General features: G+C 34.7%; 1 protein-coding gene and 1 non-coding gene across 2 annotated transcripts in view; one reads left to right on the top strand and one right to left on the bottom strand.

Moving 5' to 3' along the window:
* Positions 1-23350, top strand: part of IL1RAPL2 (interleukin 1 receptor accessory protein like 2) — a 1136852-nt gene that overhangs the window by 1029453 nt on the left and 84049 nt on the right. The gene's annotated exons all lie outside the window — the stretch shown is intronic.
* Positions 18906-19012, bottom strand: LOC116531951. The gene has a single exon (XR_004260649.1). It is a non-coding gene; the product is annotated as a U6 spliceosomal RNA (small nuclear RNA).

The following is a 23350-nucleotide window of genomic DNA, read 5'->3' as shown; positions in this document are numbered from 1 at the left end:
CTCTTATAAAAACACACAAAGACTTAATATAAAGGAATGGAAAAAGATATTTCATGCCAATGGAAAAAAGAAAAAGAGCAGGAGTAGCTATCCTTGTATCAGACAAAATAGATTTCAAGCAAAAATTGTAGGAAGAGAAAAAGGTCATTATATAATGATAAAAGATTCAATTCAGCAAGAGGACGTATCAATTATAAATATATGTGAACCCAACACTGGAGTACCCAGATATGCAAAGCAAATATTACTAGAGCTAAAGACAGATATAGCCCAATGCAGTAATACCTGGAGATCAACACAACACTTTCAGCATTGGACAGCCCTTCTAGACAGAAAATCAACAAAGAAACATTGAATTTAATCTGTACTATACACCAAATGAGCTTACCAGATATTTACAGAACATTTCATCCAATGGCTGAAGAATGAAATTTATTATCTGCAGCACATAGACCATTCTCGAGGATAGACCACATGTTAAGCCCAAAAACAAGTCTTAAAAAATTCAAAAATGTGAAGTTTTATTCAGAATCTTCACTGACCACAATGGGATAATACTAGAAATCAACAACAAGAGGAATTTGGGGAACTATAAAAATACATGGAGGTTGGGCAAGGTGGCTCACACCTCTAATCCCAGCACTTTGGGAGGCCAAGTTGGGTGGATCACTTCAGGTCAGGTGTTTGAGACCAACCTGGCCAACATGGTGAAACCCTATTTCTACTAAAAATACGAAAATTAGCTGGGTGTGGTGGTGGGTACATGTAATCCCAGCTACTGGAGAGGCTGAGGCAGGAGAATTGCTGGAACCGAGGGGGCAGCAGCTATAGTGATCTGGGGTCGCACCACTGCACCTCCAACCTGGGTGATATAGCGAGACTTCATCTCAAAAAAAATACATGGAAATGAAACAATATGTTCCTGAATGACCTGTGGGTCAATGAAGAAATTAAGAAAGAATTTAAAAAATTTTAAAACAAACGATAATGAAAACAAAACATACCAATACCTATGGGCTACAGCAAAAGCAGTACTAAGAGGAAAGTGTATGACAATGGGTACTTACATCAAAAAAGTAGAAAAAACTTCAAATAGACAACTTAATGATTCATCTTAGAGATCTGGAAAAGCAAGAGCAAACCAAACTCAAAATTTATGGAAGAAAAGAAATAATAAAGATCAGAGCAGAAATAAATGAAATTGAAAGGGAAAGAAACAATATGAAAGATCAATGAAACAAAAAGTTGGTTTTTTGAAAAGTTAAACAAAATCGACAAACTTTTAGCTAGACTAAGAAATAGAAGATCCAAATAAATAAAATCAGAAACAAAAAAGGATTCATACAGCTAATACTGCACAAATTCAAAAGATCTTTAGAAGCTATTATGAGCAGCTATATACCAATAAGTTGCAAAACCTAGAAATAGGTAAGATCCTAGACACATATAACCTACCAAGATTGAACCATGTAAAAATCCAAAACCTTAACAGACCAATAAGAAAGAATGAGATAGAAACTGTAATAAAAAGCCTCTGAGCAAAGAAAAGCCCAGGATGGCTTCACTGCTGAATTTTACCAAACATTCAAATAGCAATTAATACCAATCTTACTCAAACTATACTGCAAAACGAACGATGAGGGACTACTTTCAAACCAATTCTACAAGTTTTGTATTATTCTAATACCCTAACCAGATAAAGACACAGATAAAGACACAGCCCCCCCACCAAAAAAATAAAAAATAAAAATACAGGTCAGTATCCCTGATGAACATTGATGTAAAAATCCTCAGGAAAATACTAACAAATCAAATTCAAAAACACATTAAAAGGATAATTTATCTTGACCAAATAGGACTTATCCCAGGCATACAAAGACGGTTCATCATACGAAGATGGTTCAGCATGCACAAATCAAGCAATGTATCATATCACAAAGTGGAGGACAAAAATTATATTAGTTGATGTTGAAAAAGCATTTGATAAAATTCAACTTCCCTTCATGATATACACCCTCCAAAAAAACGTGTATAGAAGGAACATACCTCAACATAATACAAGACATGTATGACAGATCCACAGCTAGCATCATAATGAATGGGCAATGATATGGTTTGACTTTGTGTTGCCACCCAAACCTCATCTCAAATTGTAATCCCCACGTGTCAAGGGGGGGACCTGTAATCCCCTTATGTTGAGGGAGGAAGGTGATTGGATCATGGGGGTGGTTTCCCCCATGCTGTTCTCATGATAGTGAGTTTTCACGAGATCTTATGGTTTTATAAGTGTTTGACAGTTCCTCCTTCACTCAGTCTCTCTCCTGCCATCTTGTGAAAAAGGAACCTGCTTCTCTTTCTGCCATGATTGTAAGTTTCCTGAGGCCTCCCAAGCCATGACGAACTGAGTCAATTAAGCCTCTTTCCTTTATAAATTACCCAGTCTCATGGATTTTTTTATAGCAGTGTGAAAATGGACTAATATAGGCAATAACAGAAACCTTTCCTCTAAGATCTGGAGCAAAAAAAGTATGCCCGCTTTCACCATTGTTATTGATTGTAGTAATAGAAGTTCTAGCTAGAGCAATCAGATAAGAAAAAAGTAAAAGGCATCCAAATTGGAAAGGAAGAAGTCAAATTAGCAGTGTTTACTGATGAAATGATCTTATACTTGGAAAAACCTAAGCTGATAATCAAATTCAGTAAAGTTTCAGGATATAATATCACCATACAAAAATCAGTAGCATTTGTATATGCCAAGAGTGAACAATGTGAAAAAGAAATTAAAAGTAATCCCGTTTACAATACCCAGGCATAAAATTAAATGCCTAGAAATTATCCAAACAAAGAATTGAAAGAGCTCTACAATGAAAACAAAATGCTGATGAAGAAAATTGAAGATTACACCAAAAATGGAAAGATATTCCATATTCGTGGATTGGAAGAATCAATATTTTTACAATGTCCATGCTACCCAAAGCAATCTACAGATTTAACATAAACCCATAGAAAATACTAATGGCATTCTTTACAGAAATAGAGATAATCCTAAAATATATATGGAACCACAAAAGACCCAGAATAGCCAAAGCTATTCTAAGCAAAAAGGACAAAAACTGGAGGAATCACATTACCTGACTTCAAATTATACTACAGAGCTATAGTAACCAAAAGAGCATGGTATTGGCATAAAAACACAACACATAAACCAACAGAACAGAATAGAGAATCCAGAAACAAATCCACACACCTAGAGTAAACTCACTTTTGACAAAAATATCAAGAACATGCACTGGAGAAAAGACAGTCTCTTCAATAAGTGATACCAGGAAAACTGTATATTCATATGCAGAAGAATGAAACTAGACCTGTAACTGTTGCCATAGACAAAAATCAAATCTAAATGGAATAAAGACTTAAATCGAAGACATGAAACTATGAAACTACTACAAGAAGACCTTGGGGAAAATCTCCAGGACATTGGTCTGGGCAAAAATTTCTTGAGCAATACCTTGCAAGCATAGTCAACCAAAGCAAAAATGGACAAGTGGTATCACACTAAGTTAAAAAAGCTTCTGCACAGCAAAGGATACCATCAACAAAGTGAAGAGACAACCTATAGAATGGGAGAAAATATTTGTAAACCAACCATCTAACAAGGGATTAATAACCAGAATATGTAAGGAGCTCAAATAAATCTATAGGGGAAGAACATTAATAATCTGATCAAAAATAGGCAAAATGTTTGAATAGAAATTTCTCAAATGAAGACATACAAATGGCAAACTGGTATATGAAAAGGCACACAACATCATTGATCATCAGAGAAATGCAAATCAAAACTATAATGAGATATACTCTCAGTCCAGTAAAAATAGCTATATCAAAAGGACAGGCAATGACAAATGTTGGCGAGGATGTGGAGAAAAAGGAACCCTCATACACCGCTGGTGGGAATGTAAATTAGCACAATCACTATGGAGAATAGTTTGGAGGTTGCTCCATCAACTAAAAATAGAACTACTGTATGATCCAGCAACCCCACTGCTAGGTATGCACTCAGAAGAAAGGAAATCACTATATCAAAGAGATACCTGCACTCTCATGTTTATTGCAGCATTGTTCATAATAGCCAGGATTTAAAATCAACCTGTGTTCATCAACAGACAAATGGATAAATAAAATGTGGTGGCTCATGCCTGTAATCCTAGCACTTTGGGAGGCCGAGGCAGGTGGATCATCAGGTCAAGAGATTGAGACCATCCTGGCCAACATGATGAAACCCCGTCTCTACTAAAAATACAAAAATTAGCTGGGCATGGTGGTGTGAGCCTGTAGTCCCAGCTACTCAGGAGGCTGAGGCAGGATAATCGCTTGAACCCAGGAGGTAGAGGTTGCAGTGAGCCAAGATTATGCCACTGCACTCCAGACTGGTGACAGACTGAGACTCTGTCTCAAAAAAAGAAAAAAAGTGGTAATATACACAATGAAATACTATTCATCCATATAAAAATAATGAGAGTCAGTCATTGGCAACAATATGGTTGGAACTGAAGGTCATTATGTTAAATGAAATAAGCCAGGCACAGAAAGACAAATTTCATGTGTTTTCACTTATTTGTGGGAGCTAAAAAATTAAAACAATTGACCTCATTGAGATAGAGAGTAGAATGATCTTTATCATAGGTTGAGAAGGATAGTGGAGAAGGGTATAAGTGGGCACAGTTAATAGATACAAAATTATAGTTAGATAAAATTAATAAGATAGTATTTGATAGAACATCAGAATGACTAAAGTCAACAATAATTTATTGTACACTTTAAAATAACTAAAAGAGTATAATTGTATTGTTTGTAACACCAAGAAAGGATAAATGCTTGGGGTGACAGATACCCCATTCACCCTGATGGGATTATTTCACATTGTATTTCTATATCAAAATAACTTACATGTGCCACAAATATATATACATAGGTACCCATACAAAATTTCTTATAAATCATTTCTGTTCTTAGTTATTTACATTATTTTGAGTCCAGTTTCCCAATGTGATTAATCTGCTGGTGAAATGTTGAGTCTCCAAGTGTGTTGGAGCGTGTGTGGACAATGAAATTGTGACGTCTCATAATTGTCACATGGAATGAACCAACAAAATGATTCTGGCATATGCAGATTATATGACTGGCATTCAAGTCTCCATGTCCTAAAAAATGCATTTCTTTTTTTTTAATAAGAAAATATGCTTTTGTACTAAAAGGTCAACCATGTTTTTCCTAAGCCAAGTTCTTTACTTACTCTCAGAGATACAATAGAGTTCTGAGAATCTCAAATATTATGGTTGTCTAGTACTTATTAGTTTCTAATTTCTGTCAGCTGATTCACAGAGAAGCTTACTACTTTCAAAAGAGAAAGAGCAAGAAAGGAATTCTTCATTCCTTTTCTACTTCCCAGTTGACACTTGAGTTGCTGCAGAGGCTTCCCTTTAAAAGTAGTTAAAAATTATTTTATAAAATAAATGCAATATTTTTTATCTTTTTCTTTCTTTTCTTTACCAAAGATATGGACTTAATTTCACAGTCTGTTTTCTTCTTTACTGAAAAGTAGCATTTGGCAATCCTGAGCTAGATCCATTCCATTACAAACTTCAGATAAATTGGCAGCAATAGAAAAAGATTATTAAATCATTAGCCAGTTGTCTAATTACACTGTGAAATCTAAAGTATACCTCCTTTATTGTCACTCATGGAAACTTTCCCTATCTTAGCAAAATCTTCAATATTTTGATCAGTGTTTATCTCTCATTCCTTTTCTTCTATACTCTTCCTACTTTATCATTTATCTTCTACCAAAGCCAGATTTTCCACTGCTCTCGTGCTTTTGTTCTGTACATCAGAAGCTCTTCCAGTGATATTTACAGAATGCTCATGCTTATGAATGGGAATAACATCTGAAAAGTTCTGTTAGCATGACATCTCTTTATAAGGTAATTCCACATCTTGGACAGAACTCTCAGAATCTCCATTTGTAAAATTGTAGATTTTTACACTGACCTTTATGTTATATGGCTTGAGTTTTGTGTACCTGATCTCTTATTGGATGTGTGACTAATGTGAGTATTATCAACTGATACAAGGAAAGATGCCCAAAATAAACGAGTTGGTCATGGTGGTGCTTTTGAAAAATATACACACATTATTTTAAAGCCTTGTCCTCAAGAGGTAGAGGCTAGTTCCCCTCTGTTAGAGTATGAGCTGACCTTAATACACTTCTAACAAATAGAGTAAAACAAAGGCAAGTGTGTGTCATCTAGGCAATTCGATCATAAAAGGTACTGTGTCTTCCTCCTCACTGGCTCTCTGTTAGGTTGTTCACACTAAGAGAAATTTATCACCATGTCATGAGGACATTCAGATATCCTATGAAGAAGCCTACCATGGTGAGAAACTGAGGCTTCCTGCTAACAGCCATGTGAGTTATCTTGAAGTGCATTCTGAAGACCTAGTCAAGATTTCAGAAGACTGCAACCTCCTAAGAGGTTGCAAAAAAACCAAAACTAGCTAAGCCATACACAAATATCTGACAGAAACTGTGAAATAATAAATTTGATTGTTTTAAGCCACTAAGTTTTAGGGAAATTTGTTATATAGAAATAGGTAACAAGATAGGTTTAAACAATTAGCCTATCACATCTCTCGAAAATGGCAAAGGGATTTTCAATATGATACTTAACCTATACCATTAACCCTTAAAGAAAATGTGTTCGAACTCTGTTGGTTCACTTACTTATGGGTTCTTCTCCACAAATATATCAGAAAAATTTTGGAAATTTATTACAATTTGTAAAAACAAGGAGATGAATTGCTTAACCTAGAAATATCAAAACAATAAGAAAAAGATATGATGTGAATGCACAAAATATATGTACATCCTAGTCTACTTTATCAATTACACAAATATATAAAAAAAAGTATACCATGAAAAGTTAAAATTAATGACCCTGTATCAAAAAAGTTAAAATTTTTCAAAACTGATGCAAACACAGACCAGACATGGTGACATTCCCAATTGAGAGAAGTATAAACAAATGTAAAGATGTAGTGCCAAATTATAACTGCATACAATTAACTTTAGTATGTACTATACTACTGTAATAATTTTGTAGCTACTTCCCGTTGTTATTGCAGTGAGCTCAGGTATTACAACTATCCATTTAAAATGTTATGTGTTGCTAATAATCTTCATGTGAGCAATTCCTTTCTCCCATAAATTGAGTATCACAGTAAAAAATGATCTCTTGTGTTAGTCACGTATTTTTCATTTATTTTAATGCAATACCATAAGCTTTGAATAACACCACAGGAACCCATATGAATTGCCACAAGTGATGCTGGAAGTGTCCCCAAAAGCAAAGAAAAGTCGTGACATGACAGGAAGAAGCTGAATTGCTTGTTATGTACCATAGATTGAGGTCTTCAGCTGCAGTTGCCTGCCCTTTGAAGATTAACGAATCCAGCTTGAAGACCATTGTAAAGAGAGAGAGAGAGAGAGAGAGAGAGAGAGAGAATGCAAGTTGTGAAGCCATTGCTGCAGTTACACCAGCAGGTGCAAAAATGCTGCACTTTTTGAAAAACAGCTTTTTATTTAGTATTGAAAGTGTGACTTTTGGGTAGGTGCAGGATTACTCTAAGAAAGACATATCTATAAAGTCTAACATGATTTGAGCAAAAATTAAGTCATTATATGACAACTTAAATCAAAAGGAAACATATAAAGTTGAATGATCTAATGCCAGCAAAGGATGGCTTGATAATTTTATAAAGAAGTTTGGTTTTAAAAATGCCAAAATAACAGGAGAAGCAGCTTTCGACAACCAAGAGGCAGAAGACAGGTTTGCAGAAGCCATTAAGAAAATCATTAGGAGAAAGGATATCTTCCTGAACAGGTTTTTAATGCCAATTAAAGTGCCAAATTCTGGGGAAAAATGCCACAAAGGACATTTTTGTTGGTAAGGAAGAGTAGTGAGCACCAGGATTAAAGGCAGGAAAAGATAGGCAAATTCTACTGTTTTGTGTAAATGCAGTCAGGTTTATGATAGGACTCCTCCTATTTATAAAGTTGGTAATCCCTGAGCTTTGAAAGGAAAAGATAAGCACCAGCTGCCAGTCTGTTGACTGTACAACAACAAGGCTTGGACAATCACTGAGAACCCTTTTCCTGGATTAGTTCCATTGATGCTGAAGTCAAGAAATACCTTACCAGTAAGATACTGCCTTTTAAGTTATTTTGATATTGGACAATGACCCTGACCACTCAGATGCCCCTGTGAGTTCAACACCAAAGGCATCATAGTGGTCTACTTTCCCCAAAACAGAATGTCTCTAATCTAGCCTCTAGATCAGGGGGCCATAATGACTTTTAAGGCTCATTACATACAATACTCTGTGGAAAAGATTGTCAATGCTATGGAAGAAAACATTCTTAACAGAGAATTTCAGGGAAATCTGGAAGGATCATGCCATTAAAGATGCTATCTTTGTTGTAGATTAAGCCATGAAAACCATCAAGCCCAAAACAATAAGCTCCTGCTGGAGAAAACTGTGTCCATGTATTGTGCATGACTTCACAGGATTTATGAGAGACCCAATCAAGGAAATCATGAACAAGTGAATATATCTTCTGTTTATTATGATTTTCCTAATAACATTTTCTTTTCTCTAGCTTAAATTATGATAAGAATACAGTATATAATGCATGTAGCATATAAAATATGTACTAAATGGCTATGTATGCTATTGATAAGGGACCAGTCAATAGTAGGCTATTAGAAGTAAGTTTTGGGGGAATCAAAATTATATTTGGCTTTCCACCTGTGTGTGTTGGGGGGTGAGGGGGTGGTTACCACCTTTAACCCTTGCATTCTTCAAGGGCCAACTGTAGTTGATAAATAATCAGTCAAGCCAAAAAGAATAGTGGATTTTCATACTTTCACCCTTGTCTTGAATAGTTATAGCCCAAGGATCTCAGCCTTACATAAAAGGAAATTTAATGAGTCTTTTAAGTTTATGTGTGTACATAATTTTAGCCACCTTAACAAAGCACCATGTTGTACTGTTTTTCCTACTATTCTTTGGGAGAATGAAGCCAACCTACAAGAGAAATCCTGTTACATTTTTATGGTTGGAATTTTAAAACACTTGATCTTTTGAAAACTATATTCACCATAGTATTATTTAACATTACTTGTTTCTCTGAAAAAGGCAAATAACAAGATGTTTTCTTTCATTTTAGAAGAGATTAAATTGCACTGTAAATTGTTTACTGAGTGACTGAAATAAAATACTGATTCACTAGCTGAGTATATGTTTATTGAACTGGATTTATTTTTATGTCCTTTTAATAGTTTTTCAAAATGTTTTTTTTTTATTCTTTGAGCAAACATGAAGTACAAAATATGGAAATTTTTACTAACTTTCCCCAACTCAACAACCAATAAAAAATCCACTTAGCTTTATAACCCATTTCAAATCACTTTAAAATTATCTAACATTATTATAGTAGCAAGCTGCAGCTCATAATTACTTGATTTTTTTGTGATCTTTACAATGTTTTCAATAATATTTAAATAAATATGATTACTTATTTTGTGAATTATGTAGATTCCAAAATAAATTAGAATAAAAAGCAGTGTGGGGGTTTCTTAACCTTGTACAAATAAGCAATAAAATATTTCCCACGTTGATTATTTCTCATTCAGTACTTTTTCTGGGATTCATTGGTTCAAGTTTTCTCTGTCTTCTGCACATGTGCTTATTGTCCTCAAAGGATGTGAAAGGGGTAAACATTTCGTATTAATTATGTGTAGAAAATCCTGGCTTGTCCCACCCACAACTTCACCATGGTACCCCATAGCAAAATACCTAAGATTTCATTTCTTAGGAGATAAACTCAAGCATCACATTGTCCTGGTCTTGCTGCATTCTTCTCTTCTTTTTCCACCCAAAGCAATTTTTCTAATTAATTTTTAAATTTTGAGATGACCATTTTACATTCATATGCAGGTATAATAAATAATTCAGAAAGATGCCATATACTCTTTACTCTGTTTTCCCCAGCGGTAAAATCTTCTAGAACTTAGAACTATAATGTAATCTCACAACCAGGATACTAACATCGATACGGTATAACACAGAACAGTGCTATCCTGACAGAAATCCTTCATGTTATACTTTTATAGCAACACCCATTTCCCTTCCACCACTATCCCCATTTAACTCCTGGCAACCACTAAACCACTCTCTATTTTTGTAATTAGGTTATTTTGAGAATGTTAAATTTGTTTATTTTTCTAAAACTTTTACAGTGTTACATTTTACATTTAAGTTCTCAAATCATTTTGAATTATTTTTATTATATAACTTGTTAAGACTTAGTTCAGGGTTCATTATTTTTTGCCTATGGATATCCAGTTTTTCTAGTATCATTTGTTGAAAAGCCTATTTTTCCTCCATTGAAGTACTTCTATATTTTTTGTAAAAAATCAGCTGAGAATATTTGTGTGGCTCTGTTTCTGGGTTTTCTGTTCTCTTCCACTTATCTATATATATCTATCTGTCCACCAGACCACACAGTCTTGAGGACTATAGCTATATAAAAAATTTTTAAAACCACTGGGCTTGTTTTTTTTTTTTTTTTTTTTGCAATATTGTTTTAGCTATTCTAAGTTCTTTGATTTTTCACATACATTTAGTGTAATCTTGTCTATATCTACAAAAACATCTAACTGCAATTTTGATAGTAATGCATTAAACCTTTATATCAATTTGGAGTAAATTGACATCTTTACTATGTTGAGTCTTGCAATTCACGAACATACTGTGTCTCTCTATTTATTTAGGTACTTTTTGATTCATTTCTTCAGTGTTCCATAGTTTTGGCATATAAGTCCAGCACATGTTTTGTTAGGTTTACCTCTAAGTACTTTATTTTTTGAATGATTGTAAATGATACTATATTTAAAATATTTTTGGTTTATATATATATATATATTAAAAAATTAATATATATTAAATTAAAAAAATATGTGTGTATATATATATATATATATACATTTTTTTTTAATTTTACTTTAGGTTCTGGGGCACATGTGCAGGTCATGCAGGGTTGTTGCATAGGTGCATACATAACCAGGTGGTTTGCTGCCTCTATTCCCACTTTGACTATATCTGGCATGTCTCCCCATGTTATCCCTCCCCACCGCCCACTCTCCCTACCCTTGCCCCCCCCAACTGTCCCCAGTGTGTGATGCTCCTCTCCCTGAGTCTATGTGTTCTCCTTGTTCAACACCCATCTATGAGTGAGAACATGCGGTGTTTGGTTTTCTATTCTTGTGTCAGTTTGTTGAGAATGATGGTTTCCAGATTCATCCAAGTCCCTACAAAGGACATGAACTCATCGTTTGTTATGGCTGCATAGTATTCCATGGCGTATATGTGTCACATTTTCTTTGTCCAGTCTATCATTGATGGGCATTTGGGTTGGTTCCAGGTCTTTGCTATTGTACACAGGGCTGCAATGAACATATGTGTGCATGTGTCTTTATAGTAGAACAATTTATAGTTCTTTGGGTATATACCCAATAATGAGATTGCTGGGTCAAATGGAATTTCTATTTCTAGATCCCTGAGAAATCACCACACTGTCTTCCACAATGGTTGAACTAATTTACACTCCCACCAACTGTGTAAGAGTGTTCCTATTTCTCCATATCCTTTCCAGCATCTGTTGTCTCCAGATTTTTTAATGTTTGCCATTCTAACAGGCATGAGATGGTATCTCAACGTGGTTTTGATTTGCATTTCTCTAATGACCAGTGATGATGAGCATTTTTTCATATTTCTTGGCCTCATATATGTCTTCTTTTGAAAAGTGTCTGTTCATATCCTTCGCCCACTTTTGAATGGGGTTGTTTGTTTTTTTTCTTGTATATCTGTTTTAGTTCTTCGTAGATTCTGGATATTAGCCCTTTGCCAGATGGGTAGACTGCAAAAATTTTTCCCATTCTGTTCATTGCCAGTTCCCTCTAATGATGGTTTCTATTGCTGTACAGAAGCTCTGAATTTTAATTAGATCCCATTTGTCTATCTTGGCTTTTGTTGCCACTACTTTTGGTGTTTCAGTCATAAAGTTCTTGCCTATGCCTATGTCCTGGATGGTTTTGCCTAAATTTTCTTCTAGTGTTTTTATGGTGTTAGGTTTTATGTTTAAATATTTAATCCATCTGGAGTTAATTTTAGTGTAAGGTGACAGTAAGGGGTCCAGTTTCTGCTTTCTGCACATTGCTAGCCAGTTTTCCCAACACCATTTATTAAACATGGAGTGTTTTCCCCATTGCTTGTTTTTCTCAGGTTTGTCAAAGATCAGATGGTTGTAGATGTGTGGTGTTGATTCTGAGGCCTCTGTTCTGTTCCGTTTGTCTATGTCTCTGTTTTGGTACCAGTACCATGCTGTTTTGATTACTGTAGCCTTGTAGCATAGTTTGAAGTCCGGCAGTGTGATGCCTCCAGCTTTGTTCTTTTTGCTTAGGATTGTCTTGGCTCTATGGGCTCTCTTATGATTCCATATGAAGTTTAAAGTGTTTTTTTCCAGTTCTGTGAAGAAGGTCATTGGTAGTTTTATGGGGATAGTGTTGAATCTATAAATTACTTTGGGCAGTATGGCCATTTTCACAATATTGATTCTTTCTAACCATGAGCATGGAATGTTTTTCCGTTTGTGTCCTCTCTTATTTCATTGAGCAGTGGTTTGTATTTCTCCTTGAAGAGGTCCTTTACATCCTTTGTTAGTTGTATTCCTAGGTATTTTATTCTCTTTGTAGCAATTATGAATGGGAGTTTGCTCTTGATTTGTCTGTTTGTCTGTTATTTGTATATAGGAATGCTTGTGATTTCTGCACATTGATTTTTGTATCCTGAGACTTTGCTGAAGTTGCTTATCAGTTTGAGATTTTGGGCTGAGACAATGGGGTCTTCTAAATATACAATCATGACATCTGCAAATAGAGACAGTTTGATTTCCTCCTTTCCTAATTGAATACCCTTTATTTCTTTTTCTTGCCTAATTGCTCTGGTTAGAACTTCCAGTACTATATTGAATAGGAGTGGTGAGAGAGGGTATCCTTGTCTAGTGCCTGATTTCAGAGGGAATGCTTCCAGTTTTTGCCCATTCAGCATGATATTGGCTGTAGGTTTTTCCTAAATAGCTTTTATTGTTTTGAGATATGTTCCTTTGATACCTAGTTTATTGAGAGTTTTTAGCATAAAGTGCTGTTGAATTTTGCCTAAGGCCTTCTCTGCATCTATTGAGCCAATCATGTGGTTTTTGTGTTTGGTTCCATTTATGTGATGGATTACATTTATGGACTTGTGTATATTGAACCAGCCTTGCATCCCGGGGATGAAGCCTACTTGATCATGATGAATAAGCTTTTTGATGTGCTGTTGCATTCGGTTTGCCAGTATTTTATTGAAGATTTTTGTATCGATGTTCATCATGAATATTGGCCTGAAGTTTTCTTTTTTAGTTGAGTCTCTGCCTGGTTTTGGTATCAGGATGATGTTGGTCTCATAAAATGAGTTAGAAAGGAATTCCTCTTTTTGTATTGTTTGATATAGTTTCAGAAGGAATGGAACCAACTCCTCTTTGTGTATGTGGTAGAATTTGGCTGTGAACCCATCTGAACCTGGACTTTTTTTGGTTGGTAGGCTATTGATTGCTGCTTCAACTTCAGCCCTTGTTATTGGCCTATTCAGGGTTTCAGCTTCCTCCTGATTTAGTCTTGGTAGAGTAAAGTGTCCAGGAATTTTTCCATTTCTTCCAGGTTTACTGGTTTATGTGCATAGAGCTGTTCGTAGTAATCTCTGATGGTAGTTTGTATTTCTGTGGCATCAATGTTGATATCTCCTCTATCTTTTTCTATTGCATCTATTTGATTCTTCTCTCTTTTCTTTTTTATTAGTCTGGCTAGTGGTCTATTTTGTTTATCTTTTCAAAAAACCAGCTCCTGGATTTATTGATTTTTTTGAAGGGTTTTTGTGTGTGTGTCCCTATCTCCTTCAGTTTGGCTCTGATCTTAGTTATTTCCTGTCTTCTGCTAGCTTTTGAGGATTTGATCTTCCTCCTGTAGCTCTTTTAGTTTTGATGATAGGATGTCAATTTTAGATCTTTCCTTGTTTCTCATGTGGGCATTTATTGCTATAAATTTCCCTCTCGATACTGCTTTAAAGGTGTCCCAGAGATTCTGGTAAGTTGTGTCTTCATTCTGATTGGTTTTTAAGAACATCTTTATTTCTGTCTTCATTTCATTTTTTATCCAGCTGACATTCAGAAGTAAGTTGTTCAGTTTCTAAGTGATTGTGCGGATTTGAGTGTGTTTCTTAATCCTGAGTTCTAATCTGATTGTGCTGTGGTCTGATAGACTGTTGTGATTTCCGTTCTTTTGCATTTGCTGAGGAGGGATTTGCTTCCAATTATGTGGTCAGTTTTAGAGTAAGTGCAATGTGGTGCTTAGAAAAATGTATATCCTGTGGATTTGGGGTGGAGCATTCTGTATATGTCTATTAGGTCCACTTGATCCAGCTCTGTATTCAAATCCTGGATGTCCTTGTTAATTTTCTGTCTCATTGGTATGTCTAATATTGACAGTGGAGTTTTGAAGTCTCCCACTATTATTGTATGGGAGTCTAAATCTCGTTTTACGTCATTAAGAACTTGCTTTATATATCTGGGTACTCCTGTGTTGGGTGTGTATATATTTAGGATAGTATCCCTTCTTGTCTGATTGATCCTTTTACCATTATGTAATGTCCTTATTTGTCTCTTTTGATATTTGTTAGTTTGAAGTCTGTTTTATCAGAGACTAGGATTGCAACCCCTGCTGGTTTTTATATTTTTAATTGATGTCTGTGAATTGATTGCTTAATTTATAGAAATACAATTTATTCTTGTATTCTTATATCCTGAAACACTGCTAAACTCTCTTATTAGTTCTAGGAGTCTTTTATATTTATTTTTTATAAATTCCCTAGGATTTTCAACATAGGCATTATATGATCTGGAAATATGGGCAGTTTTATTTCCTTCTTTCCAACATGCATGTATTTTATTTTATTGTCTTTCTTTATTGCACTGGCTAAAATTTCCAGAAATATATTGAATAAGAGCAGTGATTTTCAGCTGTAGATAAGGGGTCATTTTGCTCTGTCTGCTTTCAGAAATTTGTCTTTGTTTTTAGTTTCCAGTTTAAATATAATGTGTCTTGGGATGGATTTCTTTGTGTTTATCCTGTTAGAAGTTCACCCAGCTTTTTAAATCTATAGGTTTATATTTACACCATGTATGGGATATTTTAGGCATTATTTCTTTGAGTACCAACATCATTTCTTTTTCTACCCAGGACTCCAATGGCATGAATGTTAAACCTTTCATTATAGTCACACAGGTCCTAGAGTATCTATTCATTTTTTTCTAGTATATTTTCTCTCTACTGTCCTGAATGAGTAATTACTATTCTATTTTCAATTCAGTGGTTTGTTTAGTCTTTCCATTCCATTCTGTTTTTGAGCCTATGTATTGAGGTTTCTATTTCAATTATTGTACTTTTCAATTCTGAAATTGTCATTCGGTTCTTTACATTTCTAATACTTTGCTATGTCTTTCTGTTACTATACTAAGGCTTCCTATTTTTAAACTTGATTCAAGTATGTTCATAATTGTTTGCTTTTTTTTATTTTGACTGTTGAACTGTCAGTTAATTTTAGCATCTCTATCATCTTGATATTGTTATCCATTCTCTTTTCTCATTTGAGATTTTCCTATTTTGGGTATAACTACTAGCTTCCAATTTAAACCTAAAAGTTTTTGTACTATGTTCTTATTTAAACCTTCTATTTTGGCACATAGGTGGGAGTTCCAGGTTCTTCCATGGAATCCATTAACATCTTGGTGGAGGTGGCTTCATCATTGCTTGGCAATTGTGAAAGGCCTCTTCTGACAGAACCTCTTTGGTGGGTAGAGGGATGTCTCTTTACAGCTGAGTCTAGGTAGAAGTCCAGACTTATCACATAGATACTGCAAAGGGGCAGGAGGAGTGTGATTCTCTTTAACAACAAGCAGGGATTAAAGTCTTAGCTTTCTATTTGGCCATCTCAGATACCCTCCCAATGGGGTGCTAGACAACTTGTTACTGCATCCTAAGAGTGAATGTCTAGGCTCCCCAATTATCCTTTGCTGGCATGGGCAGGGATGGTACCATATTTTTCTGTGATGTTTGGCTGGACTATGACAATTATTGTCTAAAAGCTTTCTATTTTTCTAGGCTTCCCCTTTCTTAGTCTTTTAGATAGGAAGAGCAGGTCTTTGTTGGGCTTTTGCTGTCTGTGAATGTTGCCATTTCTGAGTTTCTGGCTTGTTCAGCAACAAGTCTGGGGTATATGAGACAGAAAGAAGACCCAGGGAACTAGCCACGGTGTCATTTCTTGTGTCACTTTACACCACAGTGTAAAAGTGTTCCTGTTTCTCTGCAACCTTGCCAGCATCTGTTGTTTCTTGACTTTTTAATAATGGCCATTCTGACTGGTGTGACATGGTATCTCATTGTGTTTTGATTTGTACTTCTCTAATGATCAGTGATGTTGAGCTTTCTTTCATACATTTGTTGGCTGCATGAATATCTTCTTTTGAGAAGTGTCTGTTCATGTCCTTTGCCTACTTTTTGATGTTTTTTTGTTTTGTTTTTATTTCATAAATTTGTTTGAGTTATTTGTAGATATGGGATATTAGACTTTTGTCAAATGGATAGATTGCAAAAATTTTCTCCCATTCTGTAGGTTGCCTGTTCATTCTAATGATGGTTTCTTTTGCTGTGCAGAAACTCTTTAATTAGATCCCATTTTTATCAATTTTTGCTTTTGTTGCAATTGCTTATAATGATTTTATCTTGATATCTTTGCTCATGCCTATGTCTTGAATGTATTTTCCTAGGTTTTCTTCTAGAATTTTTATAGTTTTGCCTTTTACATTTAAGTCTTTAATCCATCTTGAATTAATTTTTGAGTAAGGTATGAGGAAGTGGTCCAGTTTCAATTTTGTGCAAATGGATAGCCACTTCTCCCAGCACCATTTATTAAATGGGGGATTATTTCCCCATTGTTTCTTTTTGTGAAATTTGTCAAAGATCAGATGGTTGTAGATGTGCAAACTTATTTCTGAGTTCTCTATTCTGTTCCATTTGTCTGTGTCTGTTTTTGTATCATTACAATACTGTTTGGCTATTGTAGCCTGATGGTAGCTACTGTAAATGAGCTCCAGTTTGGCCTGTGATATTTTCCAGAGTTTAGAGTCTGGTAGCATGATGCCTCTAGCTTGTTATTTTTGCTTAGGATTGTCATGGCTATATGGGCTCTTTTTGGTTCCATAAAAATTATAAAATAGTTTTTTTTTTTTCTAATTCTGTGAAGAATGTCAGTGGTAGTTTAATGAGAATAGCATTGAATCCATAAATTACTTTGGGCAGTATGGCTATTTTCACAATATTGATTCTTCCTATCCATGAGCATGGAATATTTTTCATTTGTTTGTGTCCTTTCTGGTTTCCTTGAGCAGTGGATTGAAGTTCTCCTTGAAAAGGAACTTCACTTCCCTTGTTATCTGTATTCCTAGGTATTTTATTCTTTTTGTAGCAATTATAAATGGGAGTTCATTCATGATTTGGCTCTCGGCTTGCCTGTTCTTGGTGCATAGGAATGCCTGTGATTTCTGCACATTGATTTTCTATCCTGAGACTTTTCTGAAGTTGCTTATCAGCATAAGAACCTTTTGGGCTGAGACAATAGCGTTTTCTAGATATAGGATCATGTTATCTGCAAACAAAAACATTTTGATTTCCTTCCTTCCTATTTGAATACCCTTGATTTATTTCTCTTGCCTGATTGCCCTGGCCAAAACTTCCAATGTTATATTGAATATGAGTGGTAAGAGAGCACAAGGTTTGTCTTGTGCTGGTTTTCAAGGGAAATGCTTCCAGTTTTTGCCCATCCAGTATGATATTGGCTATGGGTTTGGCATAAATGGCTCTTATGGTTTTGAGGTATATTCCTTCAATATCTGGTTTATTGAGAGTTTTTAACATGAAGGGATGTTGAATTTTATTCAAGGCCTTTTCTGCATCGATTGAGATAATCATGTGGTTTTTGCTTTTAGATTTATTTATGTGATCAATTACGTTTATTGATTTGCATATGTTGAACCAGCCTTGTATCCTGGGAATGAATCCAACTTGATTGTGGTAGATAAGCTTTTGGATGTGCTTCTGCCAGTATTTTATTGAGAACTTTTACATTGATGTTCATCAGAGATATTGGCCTGAAGTTTTCCTTTTTTGTTGTATCTCTGCCAGATTTTGGTGTCAGGATGATGCTGGCCTCATAGAATGAGTCAGAGAGGGTTCCTCCCTTTTCAATTATTTGGAATAGTTTCAGAAGAAATGGTATCAACTACTCTTTGTATTTTTGGTGGAATTCAGCTGTAAATCCAACTGGTCCTGGGATTTTTTTGGTTGGTAAACTATTTATGATTGCCTAAATTTTGGAATTTGTTATTGATCTATTCAGGGATTCAACCTCTTCCTGGTTCAGTCTGGGGAAGGTGTATAGTCCAGGAATTTATCAGTCTTGGGAGGGTGTATGTGTCCAGGAATTTGTCAGTTTTCTCTATATTTTCTACTTTATTTGCATAGAGCTCTTTATAATATTCTCTGATGGTTGTTTATATTTCTGTGGGGTCAGTGGTGGTATTGCCTTTATCATTTTTTATTGTGTCTATTTTATTCTTTTCTCTTTTCTTCTTTATTACTAAAAATATGGAATACTTCATGAATTTGTGTGACTTCCTTGTGCAGGGGCCATGCTAATCTTCTCTGTATTGTACCAATTTTAGTATATGTGCAATCAAAGGGAGCACAGCATAAGCCTTCTAAAACAATTTTTAAAAATAAAAATTGTGTCCACCTGGGTACTTCTTCCACTGGTAAAAAGTAATGAGCTCTTTTAGCATCACTGAACTATCACAGGGCAAACTAGAGCTCATTTACTGTAGCTTCCATCTCATGGTAGTTTGACACAGGCTGTTGCTAATGCTAAATATTTTTTCCAGGCACCATTTCTCTTTTATTGGTTAGCTGGAAGGCAGGAGAGCTTTTCAGTCTCCCTAGTTGGACTGAGTTGATTATGAAGAGACCACAGAAAACATATCTTTTCCTTGATGGCATCAGACTCAATAGAATTCACTTAGGATCTATACACAAGCAAGCAAGATGGAGCTAACTAAAATAATGTAGGAAAAAGGTATTCCCTTGTACCTGATGATCCCCCTTTGGCAAAAGGGAATCTCTGTCACTTGAACATCTATGTCTCTAAAGGAACCTGCTAAAGGTTACTGCTATAAATATTAGGAAATTTGTTTTACCATTAGATTTTGCTTGATACTACAATTGCAGGGGCTGCTGCCCAAGGCACAAAAGTGTTAGATAAATGTCTTCTTCAATAATTACATATTAAAAACTGAATGTGTAACTACATGACACCTTGTCAAAACTCAATAATAATTACAAAGTATTTTCATTTTCCTCAACTAGTGCTAGTATATCAGAGAAAAAGTTATACTAAATCATAATGCTTTAGTGACTACGTATTTATTTACTAAATCATCAGGTATGACATAAAATTTCTTCTTAAATTATATTTAACAAGATACATAGTAATTTCATTATTTTCTGCTGTTTGCTATGTGTAGTAAACCTCCCATTTTTTAAAGTTGCAAGTGTCACTTGTGGTTGTTATTATTGTTGTTTTTGTTTATTACAAAAACACTTGTTTATTATTTATTAACACTTGTTTTACATTAAAAAGACATGTTACTCTTTAATTGGATAATGTAAATAATTTAGTATAGTTTTGCCTTTCTGTTTCCAGCTCTGTATGTTGAAGATTTTTTTTAAGTTGATAACTTAGATAACAAAGGAAAATTGTCATTGAACACTGCCAGATCAAAGAAAATGTCACCAGTTCTAACAGTTGCCAAGAAATTGACCCTCTTTGCATGAAATGTAAGCATTGGATCCCCTAGGACAAGGAAAACTTCTCTAACTTGATAGGATGATTTTATTCAATAAGCATTTATATATACTGCACATTCTAAAGCTTACACTACTTTGCTCATTCTGTGTTATTAAAACTTTTGTAATTTCCTCTGATCCTAATCACCAGGCTCTATAGAACAGGCAAAGAGAAATACTTGCATTAAGTTGCAGACAACATGAATAATTTGATTTTACAAAAGACAGAATGTGATTATTTCTGGTAACCTTTATTTGAAATGAACCAGTTAAATACCAGGCAAACAGCACTGTTGACACCCTAAGCCAAGCTCTTTCAATCTCAGCACTATTGACATTTAGGATCTGAAAGATTTTTTGTTAGAAGGGGCTGTCTTCTGCTGTTTAGTAGTACACCCCTCGCCTTTACCAGCTAAATACCAGTAGCATTTCCCACCAGTTATGACAACTCAAAATGGCTCTAGACGTTACCAAATGTACCCTAGGGGGCCAAAATTGTCCCCAGTATGTATATTCTATAAAAAGATTAAATGGAAATTTAAAATAATGCTCTGATGGAGATTTCAGAGTGGTCAAATTCTACCATGTATTAACCTATTAATGAAGTAAAGCTATTCCAGTACAACATTTCCTGAGAAGAAAGCTGTGTCCCCTGTCCATTTGTAGTTAAGTGCCAATAGTGAGTTTATGTCAACTCCGGAAGCTTCAATTATTTTCCTAATATCAAAAGTATGTGTCCATTATCCTATGACTACTAACTACAACCAAGAGATGCTGATAAATGTATAGGGAAAGATGTGAACAATAAAAAAAGAGAATAAACACAAATAATACATAAATATTAGTCTGTAAGACTTAGTACTGATATAGCATATGAGTAATACATGAGCAATAAACTTTTAAAAAAAATTTGTGAGTACATAGTAGGTGTATATATTATGAGGTATCTGAGATGTTTTGATACAGGCATGCAATGCATAATAATCATATCATCAAAAATAGGGTATCCATCCCCTCGAGCATTTTTCCTTTGTGTTACAAACAATCCAGTTATATTCATTTAGTTATTTTTAAATGTACACTAAATTATTTTTTTTGTAATCACCCTGTTGTGTTATCAAATACTAGGCCTTATTCTTTCTATTTTTTTTACCCATTAACCATCCCCATCCCTCCCAAGCCCCTATTACCCTTCCTAGCCTCTTTAAACCACTCTTCTACTCAGATGAACAATAAATTTAATGGAACTGATAGACACTCACCCTGCATTTTATAGAAGACCTGGAGCTCATAGCTGTTCTTCAGGATATGAAGTCTATTACCACTGAATTTTTTGTCTTTTCCTGACTTTTGATTAGTCAATACTAGGAGTCAACAGGGTAATAGCCAAAGTTTAAGATAAAAAGTCTCTGACATTTGAAACTGCAACCCCTTCTAATCCCTGTGGCAAGCCCTAAGGAGATACCAGGCCTTATCAGAGAGTAACAACTCTCTTGTCTTTCTTTGGCAAACTAGAGAGTAATAAAGGCTAATTTATATTGCATGTAACGAAGACATATTATAATTTTCCCTAACAATCAGAAACAATTTTAAATTATGTATGCACAACCAAGAAAACAATGGTGCATAAATAAAATAGGCAAGATATTATTTGGTTAGGGTATGCATTACAGCTTCCAAATATTGCAAGGAATGGCTTGCAGAAAAATTCCTTTTTTTTTTTTTTTTTTTTTTTACTATCATGTGATAGACAAAGTCGTTTCTTAAATACTCTTCACAGCTTCTAATCCCCTAGAATTGTTTGCTATATGGAATCATAAAGAAAGATGGATGAACAACAAACTATGACACTATAATGACACTTGAGGTTCTACTTAAGTTATCATCCAAGTTATATGTCATGAAAGATCAAGCACTTCCTTTGTGAATACTTTTTATTAAATCACAAAATTCCTTAATAGGGTGAACATAACTAACTCTATGATCTAAACTCAGAAAGGTAACCAGGAATTAGATATCCTGTTAAAAGATCATTTACAGAACAAGGTGAAATCATGACTTTCATACAGACATGAAAATTGATTAAAGGTTTATTTTATTCATATGATAGGGAATCAGGAAGATATAACTGGTTCAAATAAAAGTCAAAAGAGCTAAAATTTTTATGGAGTAAAGGTATGTTGACAAATGGAGACAAAACTGTTTTTTCGAAGGTGAGGTGGAGGAGCCAAATGTCTAACAGACAAAGAAGAATTTATATGTCAGTTACCTACAACTTACAAGGAGTTGCAAAATAGTTCAGACAATGAACAATGAACAATAAACAGAACAATGATTTTTCTTAAATCAGGTCTAAAGGATACACTATAGATGATGTGTCATTTTACACTATCACATAATTTTTACTAAAATTCCCCTCCTTTTGGATCAAAAAGCTTCAAAAATTATCTTGATCAAAAAATAAGACATCTCATCAGAATGGACCTAATTATCTATGAAAGTGCAGCCAAATGTGCTACTTTGCCATATGCACTTTCTTAAGTTTATTTTGATGGATGTTTTCACAAAGAATCTCAGATTGGACTTTAAAAGCTTCTTCTTATTTGTGGACCTGAGGCTAGGAAACAAGGATTTTGCCCATAGTACCTAAAAATGTAGGTGAATTTCTTTCTTTTTAAGGTTCTCAAAATATTCTAAAGTTTCTAGCCTGCCAGGAAATGACCTTCCTTACTCATCTGTAAGACTGGGAACCCTGAAAGGCAGGTATCATGCCAGTTTTCCCAAGTTTACTGTAAGCAATGGCTTTATAAAGTCAGCTTTGGTGCCTTAGAGGTGTCTGTTCATATCTAATTGAATGAACATAATTTTCACATATTATATCATGGGCAAGTCCTTGGTTGTATAACCAATGTTTCCAATTATGTCCAAGTAAAAGGAGAATAAATTCTTACTGAAACTATGCAAATCACTACATTGCTATGAAAATAAATATATTCAATGAGAGTTTCTGAATCCTGAAGGGGCCTACAAGGAGAATAAACTATCACTTATACATATTTTATTTAAGTTTCTAAAAGAAGAGTCTACTAAATTATGGGTTATAGATAGTGTAAAGGTAGAAAAGCGTGATACCTTTCCTCACCAATCATAAGGGTCATAGCCAAGACTCCTATAACAAAAGATAG

This window comes from Sapajus apella, unplaced genomic scaffold (genome assembly GCF_009761245.1).
Source record: "Sapajus apella isolate SASKATOON/1434 unplaced genomic scaffold, GSC_monkey_1.0 scaffold73, whole genome shotgun sequence".
Lineage (NCBI taxonomy): Eukaryota > Metazoa > Chordata > Mammalia > Primates > Cebidae > Sapajus > Sapajus apella.
The sequence above is the reverse complement of the archived record's forward strand: the minus strand, read 5'-3'. Positions and strand labels throughout refer to the sequence as shown.